This window comes from Hibiscus syriacus, unplaced genomic scaffold (genome assembly GCF_006381635.1).
Source record: "Hibiscus syriacus cultivar Baekdansim isolate YM2019G1 unplaced genomic scaffold, ASM638163v2 tig00002840_pilon, whole genome shotgun sequence".
Lineage (NCBI taxonomy): Eukaryota > Viridiplantae > Streptophyta > Magnoliopsida > Malvales > Malvaceae > Hibiscus > Hibiscus syriacus.
This window is the reverse complement of record NW_024061947.1, coordinates 7,159,329-7,181,190: the sequence shown is the minus strand read 5'-3', so window position 1 is coordinate 7,181,190 and position 21,862 is coordinate 7,159,329. Positions and strand designations below refer to the sequence as shown.

Below are 21,862 nucleotides of genomic sequence, written 5' to 3'. Positions count from 1 at the left end.
TAAAGAGTAGACTAACACCCCGTGTTTTCTATATTTCAATCACAGAAAAATCAATTCTTTGCCGCAACCAAATTTACCAAATCCAATACAGAAAATCTTTGCATATTGACATGTATAGCTTCAAATTGACTTTTGAGCTACAAATTACAACTTCAAATTCTTAAACAAAGTAAACAATCAAATTATCCCTAATTATCAAATCAAAATTAATCATAATAATAAAAGAAAAATACCATTATTTCTTCGATTTCAGCTAGTCGACGAATCACAATCCAGAACAGTGACATCAGTATTCTACCTTCACTCCCATTTGATTTTCCAAACCTTTAAAAATACGCAGAACTTTCACATTTAGTAAACAAAATAAACCCCAAGCTTGCAGAAATTATGAAAAGAAAATACCTTGGAAAGAGAGATTCAAAAATAACTTATAATTTCAAGGATTATATCTATATATGAAAACAGAAAAGAGACTATAACCGACGCCTCCACTTTTTGAAAAATATTTCTGAAAAGCCTGAGTTTCAGGTTAAAAGAGAAGATAAAAAAAATATTGTATTCTATTTCCCTGAATAATAACACATACATCCAGACAACACATTTCAACCGAATCTAATTCCCTTAATCCAAGAACAAGCATTTGAAGAATCCAATTCAATCGAGAAATCACCAAAACAACCCTAAGAGCAGAGAAAAACACGATTCTTTCGACGAAACAATGTAGATTCGATAGAAATTGTAAACATACACAAAGAAGAATCCTTCGACATGATCAATCACACAAAAAAATCCTAAAAGGAATTACTGAAATAAAAAAATTGAAAAAGACAGAACGAAAAGGCTTAAATGAAATAGGGGAATGAAAAGAATGAAGATACATGGGTTGAATATAAGGGGAAGATGGATCGAACAATGGAGGTCGAAGGATCAAAGGGTGAGAGTGGATGCAAAGAGATAAAAGAGAAGGGAGACGTATTTCGATGCCCAGACTAAATATATGGAATTAGGGTTTTGTTTCGATATGTTCAAGTAGTGTTCAGGAGAAGCTTTTTTTACGTAAACGCCACTAGGTTATATGACAATTGCAGCGTTTGGTATTAAAAGCCACTAAAGTACGCGTCTATAGCGGCGTTTGTATAAAAACACCACTAAAGTATGAGTCTATAGCGGCGTTTGGTATTAAAACGCCACAAAAGTATGTGTCTATAGCGGCGTTTGTGTAAAAACGCCACTAAAGTACGAGTTTATAGCGGCGTTTTGTATTAAAACGCCACAACAATACTAGTCTATAGCGGCGTTTGTATAAAATCGCCATTAAAGTACGAGTCTATAGCGGCATTTGTGTAAAAACGCCACTAAAGTACGAGTTAATAGCGGCATTTATATAAAAAATGCCACTATAGTACGATTCTTTAGCGGCGTTTGTATATAAACGCCACTAAAGTATAGTATTTTACGGCGTTTGTTCTAAAACGTCGTTATATGTAAACAATAACCAGCGTTTGTTGTAAAAACGCCGCTACATCTGTCGCTAAAAACCATTTTTCCTGTAGTGCTTGTATAAAATAGTGAGTAATTTAAATTTTTTATAACATATAACTTATTCAAAACATTTACAGAATTATTTAGAGCTTATACAATATATTATTTTGAATACATGCCAACTAGAACTTTATATATTAAAATCCATATTATTCACCTTTCTTCTGATCTGACATTCGGTAAGAAGAACTGATATGTCTTGCTCCACATTGCTTTTTACTCTTCTCACTTCTGTAACCTACGTGCGAAACAATCACACGCTAAGTCTATGACTTAGTAAGGCATTACATTTATAAAAGAACTCTAATTATTTAAACATGTAGGAACACATCATCTCATGATGTCATACCAAAACAATTTAACATTACATACGATGTAATATACACATATACATATCTCACACTATTTCCATTACTAAACTTATTCCACTGTCCATATTCTTATCATTTATGTCTCATAATCATACACTCATATATTCATTCTTTTAAGCCACATATGATTCGATTAATCAAGCAATATACACATAATCTCATATATCATATAATACAATTTATATCACAAAAGCATATACTTTACATGTAATATATATATTTATTGTTATCTCTTTGTTAGCCCATGTACATCTGTGAGAACTGTAGATATGTGAGTCTATTGAGGTTGTGCACTATACTGTCACCACAACTCGTATGGGGTCCCACTAGGGGCTATAAAATTTGTCCTGAATGACCACTATGAAATATCCCGAAGGATCACTGTTTGTCCCGAAGGATCGCGTAGACCCTCGACTCTTGGCATGCCAACTATACATATAGCTCTCGTATCATATAACATGGGCATTTTCACTTATATCATTCCACATATACACTTTCATATCACATGTCATATTACATATATCCAAAGTGCATAGAATCACGTAGATCGTATCATATACCTTAGATCATTTCTTAGATGTTCATGTAAACCTACATATCATATCTTGTTCACATATAATCATATATACTTCATATAGCACATAGAAACACCTAGAACACTTCCACATAGCTTATATCAATTTTCTGAATCCTTTCATATTACTTGATAACATATATCATATATGTATATAATAACTTATGTCATATCATCTACCTTATGCTTCATTTCTTTGTATTCCCTTTGATTACATAAACTATGTCGTATTTCTAAACATATATCATTTAATAGTATTTTATTTATATATTAATTTAATCTATTTACTTAATTCAATATCATATATTCCTTATAACCTTTTCATATCGCTCCATAAATCTTTAGCATATAACTTATCTTATATATTCGTATAATCCTTTTTATATTCAATTTCCTAATTGATATACAATTCCCATTTCATTCTATAATTCAATCTTATTTAGTTCCCTTAACTCTCATTAAATCAAAAAGCTCTATTTTACTAATTCTCATAATGGATCATACCACTATGTACTTGTCCAACTCATGTTTCTATTAAGCATATAATGTTACACATGTTTACCTAGTTCCTATCACTTCTCATGAACTCACTTTCATCATATTTTCCTATTATTACATATTTTCTCTCATAACTATATATTCACATAGTCTTATATTTCATTATCATATGACTTATATTTGTTCTCCTATAACTCTTCATAGACATCTATTTCCATTTCCATATATCACTTGACTTATCTTCTATATTCCTATAATTTCATAACTTACTTTATATTCTCTCATTAACACTTAAATAGTGTTTTTATGTAAACCACATAGCACATACAAAACATATCAATTCATATAATCAAACATACATACACTTCATGTTGTTAACATACTTATGATCAAGACTTAATGAGCTATTACTATAGGAAATAGACTTATCACAAGTCCAATTTCCATATAATCTTATAAAAATAAAATGCACTCACCTTGGCCTCACCACGTTCCAATCCACTTATGATTTCCTCTATTTCGATCGAATCTTAACTTGATAATCATTCTGGAACTTGTTCATGTTTGATATCTATATAATCACACATTGATACATATCAATATCCAATTGATATACTCTAATCTATCATTTCTTAAACCAAAAGAAAGGTCTATTTCTATTTCCCCTTTGAAGTGCATCGATACATTCTACAGTGCATCGATGCATTCTTTAACATGTGCATCGATGCATTACCCATGCATCGATACACCAATCACCTTCGATGTTTTCATTTTAAGAGGGTACATCGATGCACTCCTTATGCATCGATGCACTAATTACATTCGATGTTTCTTCTTTAAAGAGTGCATCGATACACCTTGCCCAGAATTTGCATTTTAAGCCCGAAAACCATCAACTTTTCACTCAATTCTTCTATTTTAAGTCTCTATCATGTCATTAAACTCAACTACCATTACTTAAACCAACTTATATCCATATAAACCATCTTTATCTTCCATATCTCATCATGATTCTTAAAATTTAAGAATCTTACTAAACTTTCAACTTTGTTATTAATCCTTTCTAACTTCATAAATCTCTTATTCTTATTGATGCAAGTCAAATTCAACTTTCAATTCTTATTATAAACTCTATTTCAATATTTCACTCAAGAACTCCAAATCTTTAATCTTCCCTAACTCCTTTATCTTTTGATTTTAAGATAACTTAAGCTTTCCTTAAGCTTAGTTATCATCTAATGATCATAACCCAACCTTAAATTTAACCAGAAATTATCTAAATAGAAGACTCACCTTTTATTCAAGCCTTCACGTATGAAGAAGGAAGAAGAAAGAAGAGAAGAGAAGAGAACTCTGGAACCTTTTTTCTCTTCCCACGTGGTTTCCTTATCTTATAAGGGAAAATAAAAATCTTCCTTGTCAATTAACTATTTTACCCTTTACTTCATTTAATAATTACCAACAATCCCTCAAAAATATTTACAAATAAGTCCCTACATTTACAATCTTTTGAAATCATACTTCAAAGTTACAAAAATTTTATTTTAGTCACTCACCCTGATTTTGGGATATTACAAATCTCCCATCCTTTTAAGAAAATTTGTCCTCGAATTTTCATTGCCCATACCAATAAGAACATACCTTCTAATGTTCTCATGTTGCCTCCTATACTTAACCTTTCCTTCGTTTAGTTCTTCAACTTCCTTTTTCCTTTATACATTTACTTACTGTCACTTATTATATACACAGTAACCAGTAACCTCAATCCACTCATGTCTTTTCTCTCCTTCGATGCTGCATTTTCCTATGACTTTTCTAAAATTCCATATAATGTCACTCATCACGTACACAGTAACATCCATCTCTAATTACCTTATAACCATAACTAAAATCTTTTTCCATCATCATTTTACCAAGAACACGACCTTAAATCTTCTTTAAATATGATTCAACATACACTTTAAAGAATCTTTTCACATCACCTTGCACACTTTTCTTACTTCTATATCAAAATTATCATCTACACTTCCATATAACTTTTATCGTATCTGATCCTTTAATTCAATCCCTTTCATTTCTTTATTCCATTATTCCTTTATTTATTCCTTATACACAAATCATATCTTTCCTTTCATGTTCACATACTCTTGTCTTATCACCTATACTCATCTCTATGTACCAATATTCATTGCATCTTCATAACTTTGATAACCCATTTCTTATACAGAGCTTCATTCTTTATCATTTCTTATACTTGTATTTTTCTTCCTTAAGGTTTCATGCAAATACTTATCTCCTTTTCTACATCAAAGCTATCTGATCAGAATATACACTTATTTTCAGATTCACATCATAATTGATTAACTCAACTTTATCTTTTCCTCCAATCTCATAACTCTATCACTTTTACTCTGATAGTTAGTTAATAACATTTGTTCAATCTAGGGCACAAGCCCTATTCTGCCAATCATATACATCATTTCCAATCGAAATTATCTCAAAATTAGTTTACTTAACTTATCAATTTCACCTCTATTTTCACACATCCTGTAAATTCCGGTGTTCAAACTCAACATTATGACTTCATTTGTCTTATAAACTGATCATCGATATACATATTCTCAAACTCTTCTTATTAATCCTCAGCTTTACTCAAATATACAAATCCTTATTTCCTTTACTATACCACATTACCATGATCCAAATATACAATTGTATCCAGATCCATTTCATATTTGGTTATCATATCTTGACAATATCTTATAATCTTATACTTCCAGTATATTCCCATCAAATATTCTTGTTAGCCAACGCTAACTTTTTTCCTTATAAAATGCAATCTCTTATCATATCCACACTTTTGCTTATGTACAACACTATTCTTTGTTTCAACTCATAAACTCTGGCTTTCTATATCTTATACGCTTGTCACTGATACACTTATTCTTGAGCTCTTCTATAAGTACTAACCACATCATTTGATCTTTTTAACGTTCTTATGGTGACACTTGTTCACCATATTATATCTTATCCACATACTAACAAAACTAATTCATATCGCTTTTCCAATTTAAAACAATAAAAATCTTCTATCACTATTCTAATATGATTTCAACTTTCTGAAATCAATCTTTAATCTTATAAGACATTTTCTGAGGTTTCCGCTCTTCATCCTACCTGGCCAGGGCAGGTGAATTGCTATCACCATCAGATTTGTCAGCTATCGATTTACTTTACTTTGACAATTTCTATAATCAATTCCTACTATATCATACAAATCTTATTCTATTAGCAAGATAACATATTCCTTAAACCTCATTTAACTTCGGTTTAAGCCTAGAATCGGCTAAACCTTAGCTTTGATACCATTAAATGTAACACCCCAACCCGTATCCGACCTGGATCCGAGTCTGAGGTGTCACATTGACTTTTCAAAATATTTACTTGTATAAAATAGTAAGTAATTTAAAATTTTTATAACATATAACTTATTCAAAACATTTTCAGAACTATTCAGAGCTTATACAATATGTTATTTTGAATACATGCCAACTAGAACTTTATATATTAAAATCCATATTATTCACATTTCTTCTGATCTGACCTTCGGTAAGAAGAACTGACCTGTCTTGCTCCACATTGCTTTTTACTCTTCTCACTTCTGTAACCTACGTGTGAAACAATCACACGCTAAGTCTATGACTTAGTGAGGCATTACATTTATAAAAGAACTCTAATTATTTAAACATGTAGGAACATATCATCTCATGATGTCATACCAAAACAATTTAACATTACATACAATGTAATATACACATATACGTATCTCACACTATTTCCATTACTAAACTTATTCCACTATCCATGTTCTTATCATTTATGTCTCATAATCATATACTCATATATTCATTCTTTTAAGCCATATATGATTCATTTAATCAAGCAATATACACATCATCTCATATATCATATAATACAATTTATATCATAAAAACATATACTTTACATATAATATATATATTTATTGTTATCTCTTTGTTAGCCCATGTACATCTGTGAGAAGTGTAGATATGTGAGTCTATTGAGGTTGTGCTCTATGTTGTCACCACAACTCGTATGGGGTCTCACTAGGGGCTATGAAATTTGTCCCGAAGGACCACTATGAAATATCCTGAAGGATAACTATATGTCTCGAAGGACTGCGTAGACCCTCGACTCTTGGCATGCCAACTATACCTATAGCTCTTGTATCATATAACATGGGCATTTTCACTTATATCATTCCACATATACACTTTCATATCACATGTCATATAACATATATCCAAAGTGCATAGAATCACGTAGATCATATCATATACCTTAGATCATTTCTTAGATGTTCATGTAAACCTACATATCATATATTGTTCACATATAATCATATATACTTCATATAGCACATAGAAACACCTAGAACACTTCCACATAGCTTATATCAATTTTCCGAATCCTTTTATATTACTTGATAACATATATCATATATGTATATAATAACTTATGTCATATCATCTACCTTATGCTTCATTTCTTTGTATTCCCTTAGATTACATAAACTATGTCGTATTTCTAAACATATATCGTTTAATAGTATTTTATTTATATATTAATTTAATCTATTTACTTAATTCTATTTCATATATTCCTTATAACCTTTTCATATCGCTCCATAAATCTTTAGCATATAACTTATCTTATATATTTGTATAATCCTTTTTATATTCAAGTTTCCTAATTGATATACTATTCTCATTTCATTCTATAATTCAATCTTATTTAGTTCCCTTAACTCTCATTAAATCAAAAAGCTCTATTATACTAATTCTCATAATGAATCATACCACTATGTACTTGTCCAACTCATGTTTATATTAAGCATATACTATTACACATGTTTACCTAGTTCCTATCACTTCTCATGAACTCACTTTCATCATATTTTCCTATTATTACATATTTTATCTCATAACCATATATTCACATAGTCTTATATTTCATTATCATATGACTTATATTTGTTCTCCTATAACTCTTCATAGACATCTATTTCCATTTCCATATATCACTTGACTTATCTTCTATATTCCTATAATTTCATAACTTATTTTATATTCTCTCATTAACACTTAATAGTGTTTTTACGTAAACCACATAGCACATACAAAACATATCAATTCATATAATCAAACATACATACACTTCATGTTGTTAACATACTTATGATTAAGACTTAATGAGCTATTACTATAGGAAATAGACTTATCACAAGTCTAATTTCCATATAATCTTATAAAAATAAACTGCACTCACCTTGGCCTCACTACATTCCAATCCACTTATGATTTCCTCTCTTTCGATCGAATCTTAACTTGATAATCATTCCGGAACTTGTTCATGATCGATATCTACATAATCACACATTGATACATATCAATATCCAATTGATATACTCTAATCTATCATTTCTTAGACCAAAAGAAAGGTCAATTTCTATTTCTATTTCCCCTTTGAAGTGCATCGATTCATTCTACAGTGCATCGATGCATTCTTTAACTTGTGCATCGATGCACTACCCATGCATCTATACACCAATCACCTTCGATGTTTTCATTTTAAGGGGGTGCATTGATGCACTCCTTATACATCGATGCACTAATTGCATTCGATGTTTCTTCTTTAAAGAGTGCATCGATACACATTGAATGTGCATCGATACACCTTGCCCAGAATTTGCATTTTAAGCCCGAAAACCATCAACTTTTCACTCAATTCTTTTATTTTAAGCCCCTATCATGTCATTAAACTCAACTACCATTACTTAAACCAATTTATATCCATATAAACCATCTTTATCTTCCATATCTCATCATGATTCTTAAAATTTAAGAATCTTACTAAACTTTCAACTTTGTTATTAATCCTTTATAACTTCATAAATCTATTATTCTTATTGATGACAAGTCAAATTCAACTTTCAATTCTTATTATAAACTCTATTTCAATATTTCACTCAAGAACTCCAAATCTTTAATCTTCCCTAACTCCTTTATCTTTTGATTTTAAGATAACTTAAGCTTTCCTTAAGCTTAGTTATCATCTAATGATCATAAATCAACCTTAAATTTAACCAGAAATTGTCTAAATAGAATACTCGCCTTTTGTTCAAGCCTTCACGTATGAAGAAGGAAGAAGAGAAGAGAAGAGAACTCTCGAACCTTTTCTCTATTCCCATGTGGTTTCCTTATCTTATAAGGGAAAATAAAAATCTTTCTTGTCAAATGACCATTTTACCCTTTACTTCATTTAATAATTACCAACAATCCCTTAAAAATATTTACAAATAAGTCCCTGCATTTATAATCTTTTAAAATTATACTTCAAAGTTACAAAAATTCCATTTTAGTCACTCACCCTGATTTTGGAATATTACAGGCCGAATGGTGGTGAGGGTTGCCTCATGTCTCTTTGCAAATTAAGCTTTATTTGGCTACAACAAGCTCACCAACATGCACCTATATAACATAGCATCCAATGGGCAGCAACTTGTCATGAAATGTCACATTGTGTATATGGTAACCTTTCATCAATTGAGCTACTTCCCATGTGTATGAGCTGAAGATGAGTTGGTCATAGATGAATGACATGTAGGTGAGTCTTTGAAAAGCTCATTGTGAAAGGACACCTCTTGGAATGGCAACTATTCGTGAAAAGGCATGATTCCACAAAAATTGATCTAGGCCATATTTGAAGTACTCTATATTGTGGTGATGATGGTGCAACTCTCCAGCTGAAATGAGATGTCTAGCTAGCTCAAAAGTCCAGCTCAAGTCAACTATGAGCTCGGAGGGTAGCTGACAACTTTGTCTCAAAATGTTCTTGAACTGTTCCAGAGTTGTCCTAGTCATGTTTCCATAGCTCTTGGACTCCAATGCTAGCTTAAGTTAGCTCCTATCATGTGGCCGCCTATGTACCTACAAAACAAAGCATAATATAAGCTAAGTATTAAAAGTAATAAACATATAAATATATGGTTCATAGATTATATTATATGTTAACATGAAACATGGTATATAATCTATTTCTTGAGGATGCATTTTTAAAAGATTCAAAGGTTTTAATGAATTTAGATGTAAGATCTTTCTTGAATAATTTAGCCCTTGATCGAGTGATTGGTCCTTGTGGCATCACTTATATGTCCTTTGAAGATGGTGTTGGTGTACTCACATCATCCCCCTTCTTTTATGCGATTTGTCCCCAAATAGTCATCATCCTTAAATAGAGAAAGATTTGCTATATTGAAAGTGGCACTCACATTGTATTCTCCGGGAAGATCCAATTTATATGCATTGTCATTGATCTTTTCAATAATCTGAAATGGACTATCACCTCTCAGCAAAAACTTAGACTTCATTTTAGTTGGAAAACTTTCCTTATGCAAATGCACCCATACCCAATCTCCAACTTCCAAATGGAGTTGTTTGCATCCCTTATTGGCTTGTTGCTCATAATGCTTTGTTATTCTCTCAATGTTGTGCCGACTTTGCTCATGTAACTTCTTGATGAACTCGGCTTTGTTCTTACCATCCTTGTTAACGATCTGTTCTTGAGGTAGAGGAATAAGGTCCAAATGAGTTAAGGGATTGAATCCATACACTACCTCAATTGGTGAAGTCTTTGTTACTGAATGAACTGACTGATTGTAAGCAAATTCAACATGTGGGAGGCATTCTTCCAATGTCTTTATGCTCTTTTTGATGACGACTCTTAACAACATTGATAACACTGTTGACAACCTACGTTTTCCCATCAGTTTGGGGGTGACAAGTTGTTGAAAACAACAATTTAGTCCCAAGTTTGCTCCTCAATGTCCTCCAAAAATGACTGAGGAACTTGACATCTCGATCATAAACAATAGTCCTTGGTATGACATTCAACCTCACAACTTCCTTGAAGAATAGATTAGCCACATGAGTTGCATCATCGGTTTTATGACATGGTATGAAATGGTCCATTTCGGAAAACCGATCAACCACGAAAAATATGGAATATCGTCTATTTCTTATCTTTGGCAGTCCCATCATGAAGTCCATGGAAATATCAACCCATGATGCTATAGGAATGTGAATAAGTTTATAAAGACCATGAGGCATGACTTTGGACTTAGCCTTGTAACATCCTCAATATCGGTTTAGTGATTAAAGTATAAGATTTTAAAATTCAATGACCAAATTAGATAAATTGAAAAGTAAATGAATTAATTAAAAGATGTTGGTGTAGGATGAATTAATAAGTGAAGGAGAAGTAAAAGGGTATGGTCTTTGAACAAGGAAAATAATAAAATAATAATTGGGGGTATTATAATACCCATGTGGGAAATGCTTTAAAGAGATAAGTTTTAGACTTATCTTCTTCATCTTCTTCTTCTCCCAAACGTGAAGCTTCAAGCTCAAGGTGAGTTTAATTTCTTTTGGTTAATCATTCAAATTAAAGTATGGTTTAGATTCATGAAGCTTTAGGAAAGATGATGAAGATGAAAAAGAGCATAGAAACTCAAAGATTTGTAAGTTATGAAGGATTAAAGATAGGAAGTGGATTAGTAAAATTTTGAATAATGATGTATAAATGGATTTAGAAGTTGAATTTGACTTGTCATGGGTGTGAATAATAAGTTATAAGTGTTAGAAATAAGTTTGGATTACATGGAAATTTTGGTATGTTTCTTAGTTTTAAGAATTTGAATGATATATGGGAAATTCTAAAGGGTTAGAATGATAAAAGTTACTTAAAATGGTTGTAGTTGAGTTTAGTGGTATGAAAGGAATTTTATATAAGGAAATTTAATGAAAAGTTGTGAAATTTTTGGGTGAAACCAATTTATTATTGACATGTGCATCGATGCACTAAGAATGGGCACCGATGCACTAAGGAAAAATTGAAGGTGCATCAATGCATTAAGGGGTGCATCGATGCATGGAAATTTTGAACCTAATTTGTGTACCGATGCGTCCATAGTGCATCGGTACACCCCTAAAGGAAAATTGAATTTTGGGCTTATTAAATTAGTTCAAGTTATTAGTATCGAATTATAAGGTTTATGATTCTTATAATTATCTTGAAAATTATACTTATATAGATATCGAGCCAAAACAAGTTCTGGAACAAGTGATAAGTAAGATCGATCGAGGAAAAGGCAAAGAGATATAGGTGAGTGCATATGCATAGCTTGAATATAGTAGTATATTTAGTTCTAGACTTGTGATAAGTCTAGATTCATTATTTTGACACATGACCACATTCCATATTATGATACATGACATGAATTCATATTATATGCATTATGTAACATGAATATGCAGGAAAAGTTATATGAGCTATGTGATAAAGGTATGGAAATGACATGTCTATGTGATAAAGGTATGGAAATAATATGTCTATGCGATATAAACTATGTGAACTGTGAAAGTCCATGTTATGTAGATGAGAACTATAGGTATAGTTGGCATGCCAAGAGAAGAGGGTCTACGTGGTCCTTCGGGACAAAATTCTATGTGGTCCTTCGGGACATATATGTATTCTTTGGAACATGTATGAGGTCTTTTGAGACACCTACTTGATCCTTGGTATATGTATATGATTCTTAAGGAATTTCTATGTGGTCCTTAGGGACATATTATATGACACTACAGTGCAATTCTACGTGGCACTTTGGTGCATTTCTACGCGATCTTTCGGGACAAATTCTACGTGGTACTTCGTTGCAAATTTATACGAGCTGTTGAACTTATTATATGAATTCATGATGGTTAATTTAATCATATTATGGGTAAGGTACATGATTATGCAATTTATATGAATTGAATATATGATTTCATGATATTGCATTTAATTATGACATTTTTTTATCATATTTTATTGTCATTATTATTATGCCTCACTAAGTCGATAACTTAGCGTGTAAGTGTTTTACACGTAGGTACCGAAAACAGAGAGATCCATTATAAGCTCAGCAGAACAACATAACTCCACTGGAAGGTCAGATCAGAAGTAGATTAAATAATATGTCTTACTATGTGAAAATAGGTTGGCATGTAAACAAAGTCGGTAAATTAAGTAGTTATGCTCTGATCGAGTTTTGTAATGTTTTAAATATATATATGAAAAAATAAATGCAAAGTAATGAACGATTAAATTTTTACGAGTTTTATGTAAGTTTTACGAAATCACTGTAGCAGTGCATCGATGCACAATTTGTATTCGAAGTTTTTATGCATCGGTGCACTGTAGCAATGCATCGATGCACTGTAGCAGGTATTGTAGCACTGTAGCAGGTTATTGTTCATTACTGTTCATACCGTATTTTACTGTTCATAAAATGTATATTTTCTTAAATTGGTTATAATGAACACAATTCAACAATATATGATCATATTTTCTTAATATAAGTTCAAATGTTTTGAAATTTTGTAAGAATATAGTTTTAAAAAGTTAATGTGACATCTCAAATTCGTATTCGGGTCGGGTACGGGTTGGGGTGTTACAAGCCTTTTTGCAAACGATGCACCTTTCACAAATCCGTTCAACATCTCTTTTCATCTTAGGCCAATAGAGATGTTCTTTCAAGATTTCCAACACCTTGCTTATGCCAAAATGTCCCATAAGTCCTCCTTCGTGTGCTTCTCGTACCAATACTTTTCGGAAGGATCCTTGATGGATACATAGCCTTTCTTCTTTAAATAGACGTCATGTCCATAGAACTTCTCAACTGCACATTTTTCACAAGACTTATATTTCTCTCCAAAATCATGATCATTAGCATTGTAATCTTTAAGGAAAAAAAATCAAGTAATTTAGAGTCTAAGGTGTTAAGAAGTACATACATTCGTGAAAGGGCATCTGCAACGATATTCTTTTTACCTTTCTTGTAGTGAATTACGTATAGAAAGGATTCAAGAAACTCTACCCACTTAGCATGTCACTTGTTGAGTTTGTGTTGACCTTTAATATGCTTCAATGTCTCGTGATCAGTATGAATAACAAACTCCTTGGGCCATAGATAGTGTTGTCATGTTTCTAATGCCCATATAAGAGAATACATCTCTTTATCATAAGTGGGGTAGTTTAGTGAAGCACCACTTAACTTTTCACTAAAATACGTAACCGGTCGCCCTTCTTGAGTCAAAACGACACTTATACTAATTCCAGAAGCATCACATTCTACTTCAAAAGTTTTATCGAAATTAGGTAGTACCAATAGTGGCGCTTAGTCAAACATTCTTTGATTGCCATAAATGCTTCCTCTTGTTCTTTGCCCCATATAAAGATTGAATTCTTTTTAATTACCTTAGTTAAGGGAGAGGAAATAGAACTAAAGTTGGGCACAAACCTCTTGTAAAAGCTTGCAAGACCATGGAAACTTCTGACATGGCTAATTGATGTAGGTTTTGGCCAATCTTGTATTGCTTTAATCTTTTCTGGATCTACTTCAAGTCCCTGTGAACTTACAATAAATCCTAAGAAAGAAAGCTTGTTAGTGTAAAAATAGCATTTTTGAAGGTTGGCATAAAGCTTCTTCTTCTGAAGAGTTTCAAGTACTAACCTTAGATGTTGCACATGATCTTCCAAAGTATAGCTATAAATCAGAATATCATCGAACTATACCACAAAAAACTTACCAATAAAGGGTCAGAGTACATGGTTCATTAACCTCATGAAAGTACTAGGGGCATTGGTTAATCCAAAGGGCATAACCAACCATTCGTACAATCCTTGCTTTGTTTTGAAAGCGGTTTTCCATTCATCTCCTTTTCGCATCCTAATATGATGATATCTACTTTTAAGGTCAATTTTGGAGAAGATAGTGGCAACACTTAGTTCATCCAGCATATCGTCAAGCCTTGGAATAGGATGTCGATATTTGATGGTGATCTGACTAATTGCTCGACAATCTACACACATTCTCCACGATCCATCCTTCTTTGGTACAAGCAAAACTGGAACAACACATGGACTTAAGCTTTCTCTAATGTACCCCTTTTCCATTAACTCACCAATCTATTTTTGAATTTCCTTTGTTTCCTCTGGATTTCTTCTATAGGCTAGTTTATTTGGAATGGTAGCACCGGGAATGAAATCGATTTGATGTTCAATTCCTCGAGGGTGTGGAAGTCCTTTTGGTATATCTTCTAGTAATAGTGCTTCAAATTCTTGTAAAAGAGAAACAACAGAAGAAGGCAAGACTTCTTGGAGATTAGTTAAAATTAAACTCTCCTTGTACATTAGTACAATTAAAGCCTTGTGTGACAACAAGTGTTTTCGAATCTCTTTTCTTCCAGCATAGATGTTTAATGCCTTAGGTGGTGTTTGTTTGTATTGTGAAAGGTCTGCAAAGCTCTTATGTCTGCACCGCGCAGACCACACGCAGACATTGGGCTTCACAGACCGTTTGTTGTTTAGAAGACATAAGCTCTTCTAACGTCTGCGCGTGGTCTGCGCGGCGCAGACGTAACCTTATGTCTGCAGACGTCTTCTAACCTCTTCAAAGAGGTTTTATATTTAATTTTATATATTATATTTGATTTTAATTTTAATATTAATTTTTAAATAAATTAAATATTAATTTTTTAATATTATATTATAGATATTTAATTTTATATCATATAAATTATTTTATATATTATTAAAATTTTATATTTATTTTAATTATTTTGATTTAAGTTTAAATATAATATTTTTTGGATTTGTTATTTTTAAATTATATTTAAAATTTTTATACAAAATGTAAGTATTTAAACCACATTGCTTAATAAAAAATGATTTCATTGTTTGATAATTAAGATTTTAAAATATAAAAAATTATAAATTATGTTTTTAAAATTTTAAAATATAATCACAATTAAATAAAAAATAATCATAAAATAATTTGATAAATTAAAAAATATTTTCTAAAAATATCATATAATTATAAAAATAAATTATGAATATATATTTAAAAAAATTAAAAGTATTACATAATTGCATATTTAAAAAAATCATATAATTTAATGATCATTTATAAATTTTATTCTATAAAACTTATAAAACTAATAATACATGTGATTATGTGAGACTTATAATAGAATTAATAAGGTGGTGTTTTTTTTTTCTAAAAAAATTATTATTGTAGTTGTATGAATTATTTAAATTTCAGTATTGTAAAACTAAAATTATTTAAATCTCAGTATTGCAAAACTCTTTTAAGTTTAAAAAATCAGTTTATTTATATTTCAGTTTATTTTAGCAGTCTGCAGACGTTAAAAAATAAACAGTATTCTTCTTACAGACTGCAGACTTTTGGTCCACCTCTTCTGCTGCATATGCCTGCAGATGTGGTCCGCAGACTGCAGACCTTTTACCTCTGCAAAAACAAACACCACTTTAGTCATCTCTTCTTCAACGTTTTTGTATGATTCTATGCTTTTCTTTAAATGGTTCTGGTCTTCATGCACTTGACTAGGATAAAGTGGCGTCAAAGTGATTTTCTTACCATTATGGGTGATATAATATTTGTTTGTAAACCCATCATAGATTGCTCGTCTGTCGAATTGCCACGGTCTTCCCAAAAGTATATGTCCAACATCCATTGGTACAACATCAAAAATAACTTCATCTTGGTATTTTCCAATTGAAAACGGGATGACAACTTGCTTTGTGACAGTTACTTATCCTCCGTCATTTAACCATTGAAGTTTATATGGATTCAGGTGCTTAGATGTCTTCAAGCCAAGCTTTTCTACCATAAGGGTACTTGCAACATTCGTACAACTTCCTCTATTGATGATCATGAAACAAACTTTGTTGTTTACATGACAACGAGTATGGAAGATGTTTTCTCTTTGGTCATCTTCTAAGATTTGAGTGCTTCAAGCCTTTTTAACGACAAACACTGGTCTTGAAGCTGTATGAAAATCAAGCAACTCTTGTGACATGTTTAGTGGGAAAAAAAAATTAAAAACCTTACCAGCACGCTCACAAAATCCTCACTTGGTCTCTCCAAAGAAAATTCAGATTTCACTCCACTCACACTCGTGTTTGCACTCGAGATATGTTCTTGGCTTTTTCTGATCCCCCTTTTGATCTCACCATCTCTGTTGCCTTTTTCCTCTCAGTTCTCTCTTGTGGGTCCTTTAGAGAACTAACTCAATATTGAGCAAGTTTCTTTGTTTGTTGCGCCAGCTATAGGAAATGGTTAGTATATAAATGGATAGTATATAAATGGATATGGTAAAGGTATGATAGAATGGGTAAGAAGAGATAAGGTAATGAATAGGAAATGATGAAAGCAAAGGAAATGAAGTAAAGAGAAAAATGAAGATAACTTACAACCCAAGATGTAACACTTACTATCTTCCTTCACAAGAAACAACAAGGACACCTCCTTCAAGTTTGATGTTGAGCAAAATGTAATGTGCTTCCTTTGAGTGTAATTTGTAACTTTTCTTCTTTGTTTTGAATTTCCTTTTTTTTCTTTTCTTTTTGTACTCAAAATTTGATGTAGGAGTTATTTTCTTTTTGTTTTTCTTCTTTCTTTTTGCTTTGCTGCAACACTTTGATTGTCAATCCAACTAAGCTCTGAATACCACTTGATGTAAGGCTATCCAAGCTTCTTCAATGATGGAGAAGATGATAGCCTTATTGTTTCCCGATCTAGGAGAGACACCAAATGCCACACTTGAATTAATAAGTAATCTGCACAAATAAATGAAAGAAATAATTAAAATGGAATAAGAAATTAAGAAAGAAATGAAATAATAAGAAATAAAAGGGATAGAGTTGTTATCAAAGGTAGGTTGCGGAAGTGATGTAGAAAGATCCTTCAAATGGAAGTTGATTCAGCCTCCAATGGTGATGATGGATGTTGACCTTGATGAATAATTAAGGATGTTTCAATGTCATTGAAATGGTAATGGAAATAGAGATGGTATAGGCGTGAAGGTGATAGAATATGGAAGGATGAAGGTAGAATCTTAAATAAGTTAAAGAGGAAGAAAAACTATAGAAAGTTTAACCCCGTTCTTTATAAACTTAAATAAGGGATGGTAGGATCGGACTTGAACCCTCTAGTTATAAAAACTAGGAACTCAAAGTACAAAGGGAAAGGATTGACGCCACAAACTTAGAAAGTTTGCTTAATCGATAAAGTTCTTAAAGAACTTGCAAGAGAGAGTTTATATTAATCAAAAGGGTTGAGTTTAAAAATGAATAAGCCTTCATATTTATATGATTTGGAAGGGCTGGCTGAATAATTACATGCCTATTCGGTTAGATACATAACTTTAAATGAAAATCCATGATGTATGGATGAATGAAAATATCCCTTGGCCTTGGTGTTGGTTCGGCTAACCCTTCATGTAGGAGCATGACCATTCGGTTTGAATTTGAAGACTCGTCTCCCTTGGCCGAATATATATACATCCCTTCACTTTGGCGCCAAGCCTTGGGCATGTGCTAGGCGTGTGCTAAGGGTGTGGCCGAATGGTGGTATGGGCTGCGTCATGTCTCTTTGCAAATTAAGCTTTATTTAGCTACAACAAGCTCACCAACGTGCACCTATGTGACATGGCATCCAATGGGCGGCAACTTGTCATGAAAGGTCACATTGTGTATGAGGTAACCTTTCATCAATTGAGCTACTTCCCATGTGTATGAGCTGAAGATGAGCTGGCCATAGATGAATGACATGTAGGTGAGTCTTTGAACAGCTCCTAGTGAAAGGGCACCTCTTGGAATGGCAACTATTCGTGAAAAGGCATGATTCCACAAAAATTGACCTAGGTCATATTTGAAGTACTCTGTGTGGTGGTGGTGATGGTGCAACTCTCAAGCTAAAATGATATGTCTAGCTAGCTCAAAAGTCCAGCTCAAGTCAGCTATGAGCTCAGAGGGTAGCTGACAACTTTGTCCCAAAATGTTCTTGAACTGTTCCAGAGTTGTCCTAGTCATGTTTCCATAGCTCTTGGACTCCAATGCTAGCTTAAGTTAGCTTCCATCATGTGACCGCATATGTACCTACAAAAGAAAGCATAATATAAGCTAAGTATTAAAAGCAATAAACATATAAAGATGTGGTTCATAGATTATATTATATGTTAACATGAAACATAAATATATAATATATTGCTTGATGATGCATTTTTAAAAGATTCAAAGGTTTTAATGCATTTAGATGTAAGAGCTTCCTTGAATAATTTAGCCCTTGATCGAGTGATTGGTCCTTGTGCATCACTTCCATGTCCTTTGAAGATGGCGTTAGTGTGCTCACATCATAAACGAACCTAACGAACACGAACTAATGTATGTTTATGTTCTTTTGTTTAAACTTTAAACGGACAAACGATCGAACACGAACAACTAAACGAACGAAATTTCTTATTCGTGTTCGTTCATTAAGAAATTTAGTTTGTTCGTGTTCGTTTATGTTCGCTCGTTAAAATGATAAACGAACATAAAAGAACAAACGTAAATGAACAGAAACAAACGTACATAAACGAGCGTAAACGAACATAAACAAAGGAACATAAAATTAATTGGGCTTATATTTTGAGAAGATTTTCTCCCCAAATAATTTTAGGATTTATATTTTCTTTAATTGATTTGAGTATTTTTATTTGAGTTTAAAATTAATTGAGTTTTAAAATATTAATGAATTTAAGGTTAAAATTTATTAATTTCAAATGGGTCTGGAGATTGAGCTGAATATAAATAAACGAACATAAACGAACGGATTACGGAACGTTTAAGAACGTAAATGAACAAACGAATCCTTTGTCCGTGTTCGTCCATTTAATTAAACAAACATAAAATCTTGTTTATGTTTATTCATTTGATCAATAAACGAACATAAATAAACTTCTTCCCGAATAATTTATTAACGTTTTGCTCAACATTGGATTCGTTCGCTTGACCTAATTAACAGATTTGGGTAACAGTTGAGCCGCGCTAAGTTAGACTGAGGCCAGGATTGGGTTAGTAAAACCCGGTTAAATCCGACCCGTTCCCTTCATAATTCTTAATATCGACATGGCAAAGTTTTGTTGGGAAGTTAAATCGAACCGCTCCCTGTTCAAAATAAATCCCCATTCCAATCAGTTTCATCGAGAACTCTTCCGATTTTTCATGATCGTGGTTCTTATTTTTCTCCTTTTTCGATGGCCACAGCCACCGTCGACAACCACAACCACCTCTACCTCGAATCTATCCCCGTCGTAGACCTCCGTCTCCGCTCCCAACCCGAACTCCTTTCCCTATCTTTATGCACCTCTCATCCTTTCCCTTCTAATGCCGAAACCGAACTGTTCACTCCCAAAATTGACCGCTCCGTTTTAAACGAGTTCGCCGGTAGTCGGAAACAGACTTTCTTCCGCCTCCGCTTCGCCGCACCCCGCAGCCACCTACACAACTAACATTCTTCTCCTTCCTCCGAACCCTTCGCTCATCTAAACCTAAACCCTGAATATCTTAACGAAGAAAGCTCCAACATCCTCTCTCTGCTTAAATCACTTTTCAACATCGATGATTCGCTGACTGCTAACCCCGAAAGCGATGAACCGTACGAGGACAAGGATCTTGTGCCAGTTCAAATCGAGTATACGAACGAAAACTCGACTTTGCATAACGCTCCAGTTGACATTGTTAGTAGTAGTATTAGTGTAGGAAAAAGGAAGCGAGGGAGGCCGAGGAAGGACCGTAAAGATAATTGGCTGATTGAGAGCGAGCCTTTACCAGTAGAGGAATATAAAGAAACGGAAGCCTTAGATAAAACAAATGAGGCACCGGGTGCCAGTAATAGTAGCAGTTGCAACGGAGTGAAGAGGGGGAGAGGCAGGCCACGAAGGGAGGAGGGTCAAAGTAGAACAATTGGAAACGAGCAAAAGAAATTTGAGAGCGAAATTGAGAGGGCAGCATTGGAGAATGTGGAGAAGATTCTGGGAATTGAAGAAGAGTTGAGGAGGACTGAGGGGATTGTGACAGAGGCGCAACTGTTGGAGTTTATGGGGGGTTTAGATTGACGCCGCTGGGTTTGGGAATGTGCTTCCACAAGGGTGGAAGCTTATGCTCTTTGTGAAGAGGAGAGGCAGCCATTTTTGGTTAGCTTGTAGCCGATATATAAGGTTTTCCAGTACTTTTCTTTTATTGAACTTTATTTTAAAATTCTTGTTTATGATAACTTGCATATTTTATCAACGCTGTTTACTTTCTGCGAATTATAATACACATAATTTCTTGTTAATGACAGTCTTTTTTAGTTGAATTTTCGTCCTCTTTTTTTAATCAATTTTGTTCTTGTTAATGTCGTTGTTTTATCAATTTTCGGGGTTAATTTTATATTACATTCTATTTGAATTTTAATATAATGCTATTGAATCCTTTCTGTATAGATTTTTGAGTATTATATGTTGTTCTTGTTGGTTTTAGTCCTCAGATTTGCTGTTGCATGCATGATACCAAGTAGGAGAGATGTAGAGCACTTATTAAGGAAGAGGAACTAGATAACAATCAGACTCAAGAAATTTGTTTCTTATGATTTTCAGTTTTCAATTCTCTTTTTGTGAACTTTGTTGCTCATGTCATTCTTACACTCTTTTCCATAATTTGGTACATTCCAGCCCTAATGGACAACAGTTTGTTTCCTGCAAGGAGGTTTCTTCATACTTGCTCTCCTTTGGTGGACTTAAAGATTCAAGCCTGGAAACTTCAAATCTTGCTGACAAGGGCATTGATTTTGCTGTCAAACCCTCATCCGGAAATGTAAGTTTCTTATTGTGTTTGTATTTATTACACTTCATCTCCACTTGATTCTGCA

At 32.8% G+C, this 21,862-nt stretch overlaps 1 protein-coding gene across 3 annotated transcripts in view; it reads left to right on the top strand.

Annotated features, from left to right (window-relative positions):
• Positions 1–510: 510 nt before the first annotated feature.
• The window catches only part of LOC120155949, a 28,890-nt gene continuing 7,538 nt past the window's right edge, over positions 511–21,862 (top strand). For 2 of the 3 annotated variants that reach the window (XM_039167409.1, XM_039167407.1), the window contains exons 1-2: positions 21,064–21,170; positions 21,666–21,807. The gene's annotated coding sequence lies outside the window, so the exon portion shown is untranslated. Of the gene's footprint in view, positions 522–12,533; positions 12,542–21,063; positions 21,171–21,665; positions 21,808–21,862 lie in introns of those variants that run through there. The other variant, XM_039167401.1, reaches the window with a different exon arrangement.